The sequence below is a fragment of the Neolamprologus brichardi genome, chromosome 7, assembly GCF_056152115.1.
Source record: "Neolamprologus brichardi isolate AB-2024 chromosome 7, ASM5615211v1, whole genome shotgun sequence".
NCBI classification, from domain to species: Eukaryota; Metazoa; Chordata; class Actinopteri; order Cichliformes; family Cichlidae; genus Neolamprologus; species Neolamprologus brichardi.
In genome coordinates, this window is record NC_142110.1 from 11598910 (window position 1) to 11615290 (window position 16381).

The following is a 16381-nucleotide window of genomic DNA, read 5'->3' on the forward strand; positions in this document are numbered from 1 at the left end:
TCAAAGAGTCGAATGTTTTTTTCAGTATTGGTCACTTTTTGTATGTTTTGGAATGCTGTAAAGGTTGTCGTGAGGCACATCGAAATAGACAGTAAATTTAATCGCCTCAAGCCATGACATCCAGGAAAGCTGAATATATGTGATCTCCTTAAAGGATATCAGTTTAAACCAGTTTCCCCGTGAATATATACAGAACATCTATGATATCTCCACTCTCTGCTTTTATCTATCATCCACATGCACTGCCCCCAATCTTTTCAGGGAGGAAAAAGCATTTAGTCAGGGCTGTGTACAAACCAAGGTCCCGAAGTCCGCTACCCTCACAGTGGTGACTAAGGGGGGCTAGTGAAAGCCAGATTTTGTAAAAGCTCTTAATAAGACACAGTGTGATATATAAGCCCGCAGGCGGCAAAGCTCTGTGTGCAAACACTTCAACCAGTCGTGTGATAGGGCAATCTGTGTATGGAACAGTGAATGGCCTAACAACTCTGTTATTTCACATGCGACCCTATTTGGCCTCTCTGATATCCTTAATTTGGAGCTGAATTTGATATAGTGCTGCAAATATTTGCCTAGGCACATTTACTCTGTTTGCCTGGTATGTTACGATAAACAAACCGCAATGGTGTACTGAATGTAATAAATGTTAAACAGTGCATGCAATTATATACTTCACATATCTGGCTCTCCACACTGAAAGCAGGCTTTGTGGACCTGAGCTCTATTTTGACAGATCGTTATTCCCCTTCCTGACCACCATGGGTCACATTCAGAAATTAACCGTTTATGAGATGCTCAGGGTAGATTACAAATTTTAGCCTGTATTTCAGTGCAAAGAAAACAAACATTTTGACATTAAGTTTTCACAGTTGAGGATAAAAAACACATCAAAATCAACGGAGAAACAAGCTCCAACGTCATGACTGTACTCTGTCTAAGGTATCTTAGACAGAGTACAGTCATGTATCAGCCAGTGTGAGTACCTCGATAAAAGCAGACATTCTGGCAGTTTGCTGGTCTGGAGCCCACAAATGTGCGTTAACACAGTGTCACAATCTTCTCTGGAGTGGACGTCACAGCAATTTACCCAAAGGTCAGACCATACAACGCTCAGAGAAACTGCAGGAAAACCCCAAGAGCTCTTAGACTCTACAGGCCTCCCTTAGCATGTTAAATATTAAAGATCATGAAAGTACAATTTGAAAAAGATTGGACAAGTATGGCTTGTGTGAAAGGGTTGCCAGGAGAAAGGCTCCTCTCTCTAAAAAGAACATGGCAGCACAGTTTAGATTTTCAAAGTTGCATCTGAGCAAACCACAAGTCTTCTGAAACAATGTCCTTTGGACACACAAGATCAAAGTGCACCACAACACAGCGTATCAGTACCTCATACCAATTGAAAAGCGTGGTGGTCGAGGGGTGACGATTTGGGCTTTTAAGGGTTTTTTTTGTAGCCACAGGACCTGAGTACCTTGAAGTTACAGAGTCAATCATGAACTCTGTATACCAAAGTCTTTGAAAGTCAAATGTGAGGCCATCTGTCTGACAGCTAATGGCTGAAACTAGGCCATGGACAATGATCTCAACCACCGCAGCAACTCTACAAGCCGAAAGGTTGAAGAAGAAAAGAATCACTGTTACAATGACCTAGTCAAAGACCCCAGCCCGACTGAAACACTGTGGCAGGACCTTAAGAGAGCAGTGCATTAATGGATGTCGATTAACTGTAGCAAAACTGAACAGAAGCGTTAGCCAAAATTCCTTTGCAGCGATGTGAGACACTGATAAAGTCATACAGAAAATGATTACTACAAGTTATTACTCCTAAAGGTCTTTTCCACAAGCTATCAAATGTCCCGCGTGCTTACTTATGTATAGTTTGTTTTTAACAGTACTGCATAGAGTCATGCAAAAACTTTCTTCTTCACGTGACCGAATGTACTGCATAACCAATCCAACGATCTAGAACCAAACGCAGATTTAAACACAGACTAGTGAGGGCACAGATTAAAGTCCCAAATTTGAATGAACTCAGCAGAGGGCATGCACACGGAGGCGGTCTGCACAGTAACTAAAGCAGTCAGGTAGCAAAAACACACAATGCATAAAGATCCTGCAAGATACTAGCAAATGCACTCGTCAAGGTGCAAGCAGAAATCACAAAAGAGAGGCTCGGGGTAAAGATTAAAAAAACAGACACACACAGGACTAATCAAAGTGCAGACGTAAAACCATCTGAAACAAGTCAGATGCTTTGATCTCTTTTCTAAATATTGGATTTTAAGACCTGAGCTTCAGAGCCATGCGTGGTCTTTTCTTCTGCCTTTTTAGACTAAAACTATTTGTTGTTTGCGCTTTTTCCTTTTGCTCACCTTAACTGAACAAACTGGGCAATGGCAAGTTAAGGCCTTAATGTTACTCAACAAGTTTTATCATATCGGCTTACTTTCGCCTCTCCCTTTATATAAACGCCCTTCCTCCTCTGCTATTATTCCTATTATGAACATGATGCTGCAGTAAAATCCAGATGAGAGATTTTTTGTGTCAGGGTTTGATAGACTTTTGCTGCAAGAGATCAAACAGGAAACTGCCCAAAATATCACATGGCACTCACAACTAATGCAAATATAGCTTCGAGGACTAACTCTCGCCTCACTGACGCAGAATGGCCCTTCCTGCGTGATGTTTTAAACGAAAGCACTATTGCGCAATGTATTGTTACTGTCGGGAGTGTTTTTCTCTTGATGTTAAGCTTCCAGTCAAAATCAACTGATCGTACTGTGAGAAGATTCTGGGCGTAATAGCCTGCTACTCTGCTACCACTGTGATTAATTACCTCAAATTCAGCCTCAGATTGGAAGGAGTCAGTGTGCGTGATCGGTGGAAAGTGGGGCATCAGCAGTCAGCTGTATTTGGATTATAAGTCAACATGGTTTGTGCTACCTGCTGAATCAGCTGTTTCTGCGTGAGGACAGTGAATGATCTTAATCCTGTATGTCTAGGTAACCTTCCCTGCACGAGGACGAATGCAAGAGTAGCACAGTTTATGGTCTTGCAGTAAGGCTGCCATACTGCATGAACAGCAAAGAGAGTCGTGTTTTAGTGCTGCAACTTTGTACCATTTTCTGTGAGTATACAATCTGCAGTTTCAGGGGGCACAGGCAGTTTCTTTTACTTCTTGATAGTTGTTCTGAAGTAAGCTTTTCTCGGGACGGTGACAGCTTGCAGCACTGGTGTGTGAGGAGGAGAAGACAAAGCACTCTGTTCTCTGAGGCTGTGTGTGATTAATGACAGAGGTGTGTGTTGCAGTGGGCACCCTCGGAGCAGCTACAGATCAGTCTTCCTGTAAGACAAATCTGACACTTACCAACCCACCGCCCCACCTGCTACCCCCTCGTACCATCAAACCCTCAGCTTCTTGCAGCCAAGTGCACCCAGTGCGACATTGCACCCATAAATCATCCTAAACAAAGCATGTTTAATCTGTGACGCGCAGGCCTGACACGCAAATTTATTACCTGTTGTAGGAAAACTGCATATGTCCCAGTGAGTCAAGCCTCTATTTACCTTTGAGAAACCAGTAAAATACTGGAAAGACAAAGTCCGCAACAAAGGAAGATGATGATGGCAATGTCTTTCGGGCTGAATTGGGGAGACAAAGCCTCGCTTTGCTCAACCATCGAGCTGCCTTTTCACGGTGGATGACATGCTCGCACGACTTTCTCGACTGCACATGCCAAAAAGATTTAGGGATTTTTCTCAAGCACATTTGTAAAACATGAATACCAAATTATCTCTTGTGGATTAGAGTTGGATAGCTGCTGTATGCCTGGTGTGAGTCATAATGCTTAGTGAGAACTGGGCACCTACTACCTTCAACTGCATGTTAGGGTAGCTTTTTTAGCTTTTTAGGAACTGTGCAGTAATAAAGCATTGTGAAGGAACATGTAATTGTGCTTAAAGAAAGCAGTTTAGCAGCAACATATGTAAACAAACCAGTAAACACAAGTTAGTAATGGCATTTCAAATTATATGCTAAATTAGAGTCTACTGTTAAACAGCATTTGGATCAGAATGGAGGACACTGTCTTCTTTAAATCCTGCCTACAGGTACTGTACACTGAGAGTAGATTTAGATATCTTTTGGCTTTCCTGCTATACAGTCTGACAAATTCAATTACAGTAGCATTAGCTTGATGTGCAATCGTAACTAAAATGCCAAGGAGAACTGGCTGAAAGGCAGGAATTAAAGTGGTTTCTCCCACACATTCCCTTCCGCAGACTCCCCTGATCCGTCTCGTTCTCAACATGTCTTTTCACTGGAAATGGTGGGAATGAGAAGTGATGGCACCTGCTCACTGGCTTTGGCAATGTCAGAAACTCACACGTACACAGACACGCTCGCACACGTTTTTGCTTATGATGCAATCATCGAGTCAGAAAATCTGTGAAATTAGCCAACAGTGAACTGCCCGAGTACAAAATCATCATTTGCACTCATAGAAAATTAAAGATTTATTAAAAAAACAAACCCTGAAAGTACCTCGAATGTTTACTTCTACTAATAAGTGAGATCCTCAGGTGGATGTTAAGAAAAAAACCCACAATATGTTTGTGAAATCACTCAGTAGTACGTGGCACTGTTAATCATTTGAGTCATTCCAGGTGATTAATTAAATTGATATTGGAGACAAAATGAATAATGGCAAGAGCAGATTAATTCCTGACCTTGTTCAATTTTTAATGAGCTCAGTACAATTGAGACTAAATTTCAGAAATGGAACTATAGACTTGTGTGAATATTGCAGATAATTAAAGAACTTGCGTTATTATCCAAATCTCTGCACATCTGCTGGAAAAAGGGGGCCTATCAAGCAAACAAGACAGAATGGATGTTTGAGCTACTCCCCCTTGCAGCTGATAAGCATTCAGTAGTGCGATAAACAGAGACGAATACATTAAGAAACCCAAGAGACTGATAATCTCAAGAGGGATCATCAGCTCATCATAAGGACCTTTGTATGCTGTCGTTCTCTGCCTCAGGAACCGCTCAACAAAACTACCGCAGAGTGTCAAAGTTGTACAGAAGTGAGACATAACAAGCGAGAAACATCACAGAACTCTTGCAAAGTTATACCTGTCATTATTTCTATAGAGCAAATAAACCGAAACCGCAACGTCTTGCTTTGCGCAGAAAACATTTGATTGCTAGCTGACCATTAAGCCTAAGCGGGCACCTTTCTCCAGACCCACATTCACTGGAGTGCACGTATATCGTGTTAGCTACTCCGCTCTCCTCAGCAAACTTGAATCCTAAGGAATTTAGTTTCAAGTGTCACCTCTTCACATTAACAGTTGTCTGCTATTTGGAGCTTGAATGCCTTGGTTACTTTTAATTACAGTGGGTAATGAGAGAAGACTTTCAAACTGTGAGACACGGAGTATTTTTAGATCTCGATCTTGATTATCTAACACATTGCTGCGGTCGACTCAGATATGACTTTGTTGGAAGACTTTCTGTACCATCAATATGATTAAAATCAGTCTGGAGGAAAAGCTGTAGCACTTTGAAAAAAATATGATTTCAATCAATCGACACTTTTCTATGATGCTGCTAAATCTCTTCCGAGACTGAAAGTATTTTCATCTTATGCAACTCTGTTACTTTCACATTTAATAAATAAACTTATTTGGTGGTTATTTAAGAAGGTATACTACTGTTTTTCTAATGGTCGACTTATAAGTGTAGTTATTCAGTTATATCAGTGATATTCAGCATGACAGTTTTTAGCAGTGCATGTCCCATGACTAAGGTGTAATGTGCAGCGAGGAGAGAACCGGGGATTGGTGAGGGGTGTTGAGGGGTTTTACAACTGTTGTTTTAATGAGCCTCAGATAATGAAATGTTATTTTAGATCCTTGTAGTCTGACTGCTGTCTTAGGAAATTGTGTGACTTTGAGTTCTGTTTGTGTTTTTCTCATTTACAACACAAGCATCTATTTCTTTCCTCGCGATCATAAGATAGATCAGACTTGACTTGTATGGCTTAATAAAGCTAGCTGCATGCATTTTTTAATTGGAGAGTGTCTGGGTCTATTTGTGGTCTGGCGCAATGTAAGTTGGAAATGCCAGCTGTCGGCATCAAAACCCTGCTGGAACAAACCATTATTTGGCATGTCCGTTCAGCTGGTTGAAATGCATCACTTGCTGTGTCATATGTGTAAAAAAATGCTGCTTAATTGATAAAGGCAAACAAACGTTTGATATATGAGAAAAATATTGTGCATTGTGACTTGTTTCACTCAAAAAACAAAAAACTCTCTCATGAACTACATTAGCATTCACTCTTTAAAAAACTGTTTGTGTTAGAAAAAAGTAGTTTTTTGTTCTTATGATCCTTTTCACAGAGTAGGGGGTTTAAAAAAAAGTCCTCAACACCTTCATCTGTGAAGCTATGACTGACAGCTGTGGCTGGTCTAGAGAGCCGTGAGCCAAGCCCCATCACATAATGCATGCCCGACATGTCTATGTCCATCTGGGGTCCTACCCTTCAAACCACTGCCCCTTGCTCTGTGCCGGCAGAGAGACCAAGGGACAAGAGAAAGAACAGGGTGTGAAGACGGGCCTCGTAGGGCTCTGAGGGAAGCATCCAAAGCCAGCTGGTCTGGCTTTGAGGTAAATCAGTGGGTAGAGTGACACAAAGCAGCAGAAAGAAGACTTGTGGGCAGAACGGAAAGAAGAAAAAAGGAAAGTCAATGCTTGCAGAAGGAAAGGTGGAGATCGGAACAGCAGGTTCTGTGAAGGCGCATGTAGAACAACAGGTAAGACACAGGTGTCACAAAGGGCTTGAAGTCCTCACACAGGATGAGAAGTGAAATGTGACGCTAATGTCATTTTAAGTTTTATCTCCCATCCAGGATAATATGGGTTGCACATAGCTTTTCATATATTAGTCTACTGCTTTTTATTGGATTAAACTGACACAGGTAATGCAGATCACTACAGTGATATTCTTCTGTATTCTTAATAGCAGAAGATTTTGTTGTTGTTTGTTCTTTTTTGCTAGCCTCAGTTTGAGATGATGGTAACACACGTTAACGCAAAAGTGCTGCTAAGGTGATATCTTAGAATTTAGATATATAAGATATATAAGAACTAGGGGTGCAATGATACTCGTATCGATATTGAACCGTTCGATACAGTGCTTTCAGTTCGGTACGCGTTTGGAACTATCTTGGTTTTCATGTGAAGCATGACCCTGATGGTAAGTGCGCCATGGACAAAAGTAAAACAGTATGTCAGATGTGCCACGCAATGCTCAATTTGTGGGAACTAGTGTGTTAGCGCAGTTAGCTTGTTAACGTGTTGACGCCGTCCAGCCCCAAGCACGGGGCGATCCGCGGTAACTTGTTAACGGAGATTTGCCGCGTTATGGCGTTAATGTCATTTTAACGAGATTAACGCTGACAGCACTAGTGGGAACACAACGAATATGACAGCACATTTACGCCAACATAATCCTAGTGCAAAGACAAGTGGAAGCAGACAAAAACAACAAGCACGCATGCTACAAACTTTAACCAAGTCATTTAGACAGCCGTTAGCACATGATTCTCCTTATGGGGACCTGATATGTTTAATATGCTGCTGAGAATATAGCCCAGAAGAAGCGTATAGTATAGCTTTTATTTTGGAAAGAGCCATTTCTCTGTAATAAACTCTCTTTTCCAAAGATGAGTGATTTCTCGATCAGATAGATTTATTTATTTTTATTTTGTTGTTTCAGCAACATTAAATTTAAAAACTGTACTTAAAATATATATATATAGTTAAAATATATATTTATAATTTTAATAAATGATAAATTAAAAAGGCATGAACATTTTTTTGTATCGAAAAAATATCGAACCTTGTCACCAAAGTATTGAACCCAACCCAACCCTGAATTTTGTGTATCGTTGCACCCCTAATAAGAACCAGCTGGAACTCATAAAGGATCACAACAAAGCTGAAACAATGCTTATTTTTGTTTTGGTTATGAGATGTAATATTGTTGTACTAACAATGTAGTAGTACCATTGTTCTAATAACAGAATACCACACATGAGACGGTGTGATGTTTTCAAAGTGACTGAGACAGATTCAGTCACTTTGAAAACATACATCATATATTATGTAATATATTATACCACTTTTATATGCTATAATATATCAAAGAGGGTTGAACTTGTACCACAAAGACAACATAAGAATACTTATTAAAGTACACAAAGTATATGTTCTGCTCTGTCTGGATAAAGAAAAGAAAAATCTTTTCAAAGATAGATCTCGCACCAGCATTGTTATGATATAAGCACTGCTGGGTGCAAAATATTCATTTTTTGCTATTGACTACAATTTTCAGCCATCCACAAATTACAGGAAAGGCTTCAATGACTTCATTAAAGTGTAACAACTGCATGAATTGCTCATTAGACTAAAAGTACTTCAACAAACAGAACAAAACAAAACTCGCTAACCCTGTCATGTGGTGCTTATAAATACATAGTAAATTTGGGAAACACACAAAAAATAATAATTAAATGGCCTCCCATGAAAGAACAACCAGAAATGTACGTTACCTGGCAATATGATGTTATGATTTAAAATGCTAACATGATTGTCAGAATCAAATGGTAGGGCAGTGTAAATCAACAGCTGTAGATAGAATGGAAACATTATTACTCCCTTTTTGTTTAAGGACTTATTCTAAAATTTAATTTCATCACTTTGGCTTTTTTTTGGTTTTTTTGCATGGAGGGAGACGTCTTGAGAAAAGTCTTGAGAAAAGTCTTGAGAAAGACAGGGTTTCTTTAGTGCTGATCCAATTCAGTTTAGTAAGGTGGGGGGGATGTTGAAGCATATTCCAGGATACAGTGTGGACAGGTCACAAGTCCATGATAGAATGAAGTAAACTGATTTGCCATTTAATCTGTTAGTTTGCTGCTTCTTGGCCTAATTATTCCAAGGCTGTGACATTTTGTGTTTTAATAGTTTTTTTTTAAGGTATGTTGACTTCTTGCTTTAAACTGCTTGCTTTAAGCTGGTCAGAGGGCCCGGTGGCGCCAGTGTCTGGCAGCCTCGCCTCTGTCAGTGCGCCCCAGGGCAGCTGTGGCTACAATGTAGCTTGCCATCACCAGTGTGTGAATGTGTGTGTGAATGGGTGAATGACTGAATGTAGTGTAAAGCGCTTTGGGGTCCTTAGGGACTGAGTAAAGCGCTACACAAATGCAGGCCATTTACCATTTACCATTTTAAACTTATGAGGAATCAGGAGGTCCCAGGAACACTAAACACAGCCTTTCTTTTTACAGCTCAAACTAACTGGTGACTTAGATAACACAATGCATTGCAGACGAAACAAACACGAATCAACTTTGTACAAAACCCTCTCCGTCATTCCTGAATAAGTATAAAATGTTTCATCATAGCACCATCAAACCATACAGTGCGTTTGCAGAGATACAAAATTGCTGCTCTGACTACCATTTCTAAAGTATTTAGAGGAAGTGAAAACATTCAGACACTGAAAGTTTGGTTACTCTTTGTGATCTAAAATTGATTTTATCAGCTGTATATTAATAAAAATGTGCTACCCAAAAAGCTATTGTATATGAAGGAGTGATTCTATTCCTTCACAAATAGATAATGTAGTTTAATGTGTAAAACTTTTGTGAGACTTCTGGGTTTCACTCTTAGAAAGACTGAGCATTCAGGAAGTGGATCTTTTAATAAAGCAGCAAAACCACAAAAGGATATCAAGGACATTCTTTCATTTACGTCTTTAATCTTGGAGGGGAAAAGGGTTATTATGCTAACAAATATAATTATTTTAAAATGAATAATTAACTTGTGTGAGGCGTAACCTGGTGTACCTTGTTAAGACAGAGTTTATGTTAACCTGCTGTTGGGTAGTAAGACATCAAGTAATAAATCTTATGTGATAAATGTATAAAGTAAATTGTAGCTAGAATAGTTTCTTGGTACATACAGTCCAAGTTCGCATTTAAAGTAGAAGAAAGGGTCCTTCTATTCAGGCTCCATTTCAAACCAGAAAGCCCTGTTAGCTTCAAATAGCTTTAAACTGCCACATTTAATCGTAATAGCCACTCATTTGTAAATTTGCTCCAGAATCAAGTCTATCAAATCCATAATAAACGCATAATTGCAAGAGAAAATGACACCTGCCTCCAAACGCCAGTATAAACAGCGGGGCGGGCCACTCGCCACTACAGCCCGTGCTAGCCACGCCTCCTGTGACGATGACCCCCGCAAATACACGTGACATGCCCGTATGGGAGTCACGAAGGTCCCGCCTTCCCGCTCCGATTAGCTGCTCACGGGGCGCTGCGAGTTTTCATCGGCCGACGGAACTGCCCTTCAAACCAAATTCCATCGCTGTTGTCTTAGAGATATGACGTCAAATGTAGTTTGTAATGAGGCCGAGACCAGTGAGTTCGGAAAAGTAGCTTTTTAAATAAAAATACGCCTTAAAGGAAGAGGAATTGAGGACATGCTTCTATAATTGTTCTTTGATTTTGTACAATTTTTTGAGGGGGTAGTTCCATGTGTGAAAATGAGCACAAAATGGATAATGTTAACCTCACATGAATGTTCAAGTTTAAAAACAAAACACTGTTTAGACAGCTTGTAGTCTACATGTTTTGACGCTGTGTGTGTGAGAGAGAGAGTGGAGAGAGAGAGAGGGAGAGAGAAAGGAGGGAGTGGGGGGCAGAGGCAGTTCGTCAGATGAGGGGAGGAGTCTCACTGACAAGAGGGAGACTGGCTTTTCTGAGTTTGTCAGCTCCCCCTAAAATAGCAGTCAGCGTGTAAATGTGAACTGAAATTACGTTTATCCACTGGAGTCACCGATATAGAGTGTCTATATACAGCGACTGACTTGGGAGTAAAGGTGAGTAACGGAAATAGAAACAATGTTGCGGAGTGTGGCAGCGATACTGTAGCTACAGTGAGAGTGAGTGTAGAAAAGCGCAAGAGGGAGACGTAGAGTGGATTTGGGAGACATTAGGAGACATCTATCTATCGTATCCTAATAACATGTAGCTTTTACGAGAAGACGGCGTAAAAAGTGGCGTCATTTAATATAAGTCACACTTGGTAATTAGTCGCTTTCCGTGTCGTAAAATACCCAAGTGTCGTGTTTTGGGGGGGGGGGGTGTAGCTAGACGCGCGCGCTGTTGATATCTGTCAATTGTTAAAAACTTTTATAGGACTCATCTCTAAGCCGGTAATAAGTTGTACTAGAAGCTCGACTACATGGTCGGTTTGTCAATTGTGAGTCTTAAAACTCACACAGATTCGGACTTGTTGTCCAGAGTGTGAAATGATTAGCCGTACTTTGTAAAACGGGCGAGTCTCCTGGGGAAAATAGTAATCAGTGTGTATATAATAACACTGTTGAGCCATCACACTGACAACATCAGGCGAGCTCACACGGTGACAGTGGTAATAAAAAAGTTGTCTAGCGTGAGTTTACTGCAGATTGTATGTTTTCTATAAACACCTAACCTCCTTTAATAAAAAAAAAAAAGTAAAATAAAATACATTTTATGTATGCAGGGATATTTTTTAATTTGTAGATGTACAGCATTATAACGTGAATAAAAAAAGTTTTTCTTTTTCATTAGAGCAATTGGCATGATAAAAGTCAAAGCTGGGGTAGTTGCCTATATTGTATATGTATACATATATGTACTATATATTTTCATAATTAGTTGAAATAGATGAAGGGATATGCGACTGGTTAAAACTGAAATATGCTCAGCCAAAGCGTGCCCAATCAAGTGAATTGATGTGAGATTTTTTAGATGATCTTTGATGTTAAAGATTTCTCCCTGGTTAATAAGATCACTTGAAGGTGACACATTTTATGCATTTAAGTGACAGGCATAGTGACAGGGGCATCGCACCTTGAAGTTAAGCTGCATAAGGATCTTTGGCCAGCTGAGATTGTGCGAGAGAACCTTTGCTGCCTGGTGTTTCTTTGAATCTCTGGCACTCTGGTGACCTTAACCCCTGGCCAGAGTGGGAAATGGCCAACGGTAACCTGACCTTCTCAAATGTTTCTAGTGTATGCTACACCCTGCATAGCTCATTAATATTGCACAGAAGGAGTAGTTTTTATTCAGTTGGAACTGAAAATAAGACTTGAAATTGTCCTTATTTTATAAACTCATTCATGAGTGGATCTACTGTGTGGTTGTGCTTCACATTTGAACGTATAAACTGCCTTTTGTGTGGATAAAACCCAGCAAAATCAAAGTTATGTTTTGCCGTGTTGAAAAAAAACCCCCTCTGTATGTTGCATGCATATATAAAACTTGACTTTGTCTTTACCACAGTTGTAAATATTTTACTGCTTACAGTATATTACCCCCTTATCAGGTTTAACTAATGACACATTTCATTGTTTTTCTAGGGGCACGAGTTGTTACAGAAGCATGAAAGGGTACTTGCATTTTCTCACTGTCCTTTTTGCGCTACCGCTACTCTGAAAGCATGCACGTTACCGTACCAGCTGGTTGCCAGTGATTTCTAAAGCAAAGCATTAAAGCACCCTCCAATCTGCAGTCATTAGCTTCTGTGCTGCCCCAGGCCTCGCCAGTAATGGGCCTTGTTGCTCATGATCTACATCACGTGAGCTCCTGTGTCTAATGTGTGGATGAGGGATTTTTTCATCGTGCTGAAATGAATATCATTTTAACAATTTATGTCATGTATTAGTCAAAGGAATGAGTATGAAGGCACCGATAGGGCTGCCGTAAATGTCTTTCTCACGTGCGCTGTGAACTGTTGCACTAACCTCAGAGACCTCAAATGTTCAATAGCGTCCATTAGACAAGCACACAGAAAGCTTTGATAATATGAGAGTTTTGTCCTGTATTTATTTAACCGTTATGGCTGGTATTGCACAATGACTACCAGTGTTTAGTAACTGTTTTAGCCTTGTTATATGGGATGTTTGTGTGCCCCTGCATGCCTGTGTAAATGTGCGTAAGCGCTTGTTTGCGTCTCAGCACAAGTTCTCAGTGGAAAGGGAGAAATGAGAGGTGGTGACGGTGCGAGGAATGGGCAGCTGCAGCATCTTTTACTGCACTCCTCATCCCACTTCAATCTCAGTGTCTCAGCTTCTCCTTCCAGGAGAAATGTGGAGTGTGTGGGCGAGTCGGATCTGCAATTAACGCCGGTTGTCAGAAGGAGAATGCTGGCGTTTACACGATGCCTCTGAATCACTGAGTGAAAGTCTTTTCTCCTTCACTCTCCTCCTCCCAGGACATTTTTTTTTTCAAGGAGGACAAAACAGCAGAGAGCTGAAAGCCAAGGATGCATTGAATAAAAAATAAGAGATAGAAGCTGAACATTCTTGGCCGGTTAAAGAGGATAGTGTTTCTCTGGTTGTTTGGTAAGCCAAGCTGTTCTTTTATGCTGCAGATTTCTTAAGAAAATTAAGGCCCTTATGTCTATTATAGTATTATACAGTGTAGTTTGATTGCTATATTTATTTTAAATTTCTTACATGGTTATTTATCTGTCTGTGTTTTGAATCCCTAGTTTTATTTTGTGAATCCTTGAAGTTGTGTCTATACCAGGCTAGTTATTAACTTTAAACTCATTATACTGTGTTCTCTAGCACCCCCCCCAACACCGCTCCAGCTGTGTGAGTTGGTTTGGTCCGTTAAACTTGCTACAAGATACTGAGTCTGTTCACTGACAGCAATTAGGTTGAAGCGACACTTCTTTTTAACGCACAGTTGTCTTTTCTCTGTTTTTCTTCTTTGCACGGCTATCGTTCTTTTAAATTTGTGGTATGCTTTTTTTTCTTTGCAAGAACTTGAATTAATATCTATGTTTAAAAGAGTCAGATGCATAACAATAATCAGTCTTCCTAACTAAAACATCTTAGCGTGAGTCATTGTTTGTTGGAACTCCTTACTGGAGCTGTATCATCAGCATGGAGATTCCAGCGTTCCTCTGTGAGACCTGGAGGTTGGATGCAGAATCTTGAGCCTGGGAGATAATGTTTTAGGCTACAGCTAACTGTAGACTGCTCCCCATGGACTAATAATTGTTATTATAAATATATACATATAATTACTCATGTTTAGTTACATGTTTTCTTTTTCTTTTGTTAATGCTAATCAGATCACTCATGTGTGTGATAAATTCTGGACTGTGGGAGTCACTATGGGTCTTTGGTTAGTGCCGGTGCCTTACTTTAAAGACAGAACATTCATGTGTTGTGACCGTGAACCACTGATATGGGCATGAACTAGCACTGGGTGACTGACAACAGCAACTTGTGTGAAGTATCTGACTGATTAAAATACACAAAATAAACTGAAATTTAATTAAGATATCGCAAAACTTGTGCTAAGGTGCTGATAAACAATATAAAATAATTTAAAATAATAAAAAAAAAATCATAGCTCTTTGATTTAATGCTTACATTTAATTGACAGTTATAAACTATGTTCATTATCTCTAGTATTTTTTAAATCTCTATAACAGCTCAGAGGGTGAAGGCATTACTCACTGAGGTACTGTTTGTATAGCAAGACAGCTAGCAGTGACCTTTCAACTGTCCTGCCCTTGACTGAGACCTCTGGTGGTAAGCCACCCTTTTGGCTCACTCAGCACATGTGCTGCTGAGCAGGGCAGAGCAGCTTAAGGCCGCACCGTCTTTTCCTGTCTCTCCTGCTCTTTCAAACAAGGCCTGGCTGGAGGTCTCTTCACCTCTGCAACCTGGACCACACAGGAGACTCCGCAGGAAGATCCTCACACAGAGTCACACTGTAATGCTGTCAGCCTGCTTTTGCCATTGTAGCCTGTCAGTTTATTTGCATCCATAATGCAAGCAGACTATAATGGTGAAGAATCAAGCCTATAGTCTTAATGTTTTTTTGTTTTTTTTTAAATTATGCTATTGCTTTTTTTTAAACTCAGAATTTCTTGGGTTGTGGCTACTGTGTTAAGCATAAGCTGGCCTTGCACAGTTGGTGTGGTTTGGAAGGGTAGACTGTGGAAGCATGTGCTAGAGCAAAGGTGATGACTTTAACAAGTCAAATCATTTAACACCTTTAAGATGCCTCCTCTCGCCTCTTTGACTTTCTGGACTGCACGAAAAACCACAGAATCACACTGTGCTTCATTTCTGAAGTGAGTGAGCCAAACTCAAAAGACGTAGAGCGAAAACATGTGCGTCCCGTGCTTTCAGTCAGTATTTTTCACCTTGTTTTCATCTTGTTGTCCTGCATGGAGACCTAATATTAGTCAATGATGTAGCTAAACAATATCACGTACAAAACTAAGCTGAAGTTAAGAAAGACATGTCTTTGCTGAGTTGCATTTTAGCCGCATCTTAATGAGACTTTGAAAAACACATAAATCAAAGGAATATATTATAATATAATTTACTAGATCAAAAGATCTCCCATGATTGCTAATATACCCCACTGTATTGAATTACTCATGCTCTACTGTAGATCTTAAAAAGCCTCTCTCGCTGGAGATTTAACTTCTCTGTCTTTGTATAGAGTCGATGAAGTAGAAGCCTCATCAACAGACAAACAATTGAACTGTGTGCAAAGTAAAACTTTCTTCAAAGTCTGCTGTTGTCTAAGTGATGGAGGTGTTTACTGTGCTGTTAGAGAGGGCTAATATAGGCTCTTTGATTCATCAGTTACAGCCACTTAATCTAGCCGTCCATTAGGTTACCAAAAATAAAAGTCGAATGCATTAAAAAGTGTTTATCAATGGCTGGTGTATTCATTACAGCTGTGAGACTTAGGTGTCACAGCTCATACACAAAGCCCATTGACTAAAAGTTCAGTAGCTTCTGGGAAGGAACAGTTGGATCTCCTGCAGCTGGACCGGCCCTGTGGCCAATTCATCTGCAGGAAGGAGGCCTTGTCTGTAATATCCTTGTTTTTCTGTCTGTCTGAGAAGCCTTGTGAACTAGAACAGCTGGGGGGGATGTGATTCCTCCTATTATTCTCCAGCACACATCAGCCATATGAACAGGGAAAGGAAGTGACCCCAGCCCCCTCTGCTCTGTGGAAGCTGCTCCGGTTCACCGCAGGGCTCTGACTTACAGTTTAAAGTTGTCTTCCTCTCTACTGTTTGAGCACAGCTATAGCACCATGAACATTGCAGTGAGTTATGCATTTGAGTTTCCAAACCATTGTGCACTGAGTACGTTTTTCTGTAGATTCAGGATGATGAGATTGTCTTTCTTATGTTGCCCACTTAAGTTAAAGTGCAAGCCTGGCCGAGTTCAATAGTTACATATCATTTTAATTCTGAAATCATCCAGAAAATTAA

General features: G+C 40.2%; 1 protein-coding gene across 6 annotated transcripts in view; it reads left to right on the forward strand.

The window, feature by feature from the left end:
• The first annotated feature begins 6560 nt into the window (after positions 1-6560).
• mef2aa (myocyte enhancer factor 2aa) overlaps positions 6561-16381 on the forward strand; it is a 63349-nt gene continuing 53528 nt past the window's right edge. For 2 of the 6 annotated variants that reach the window (XM_035907103.2, XM_035907105.2), the window contains exon 1: positions 6561-6822. The gene's annotated coding sequence lies outside the window, so the exon portion shown is untranslated. Of the gene's footprint in view, positions 6823-10772; positions 10953-12479; positions 12510-16381 lie in introns of those variants that run through there. The other 4 variants (XM_006789381.3, XM_035907104.2, XM_035907102.2 and 1 more) reach the window with 3 other exon arrangements.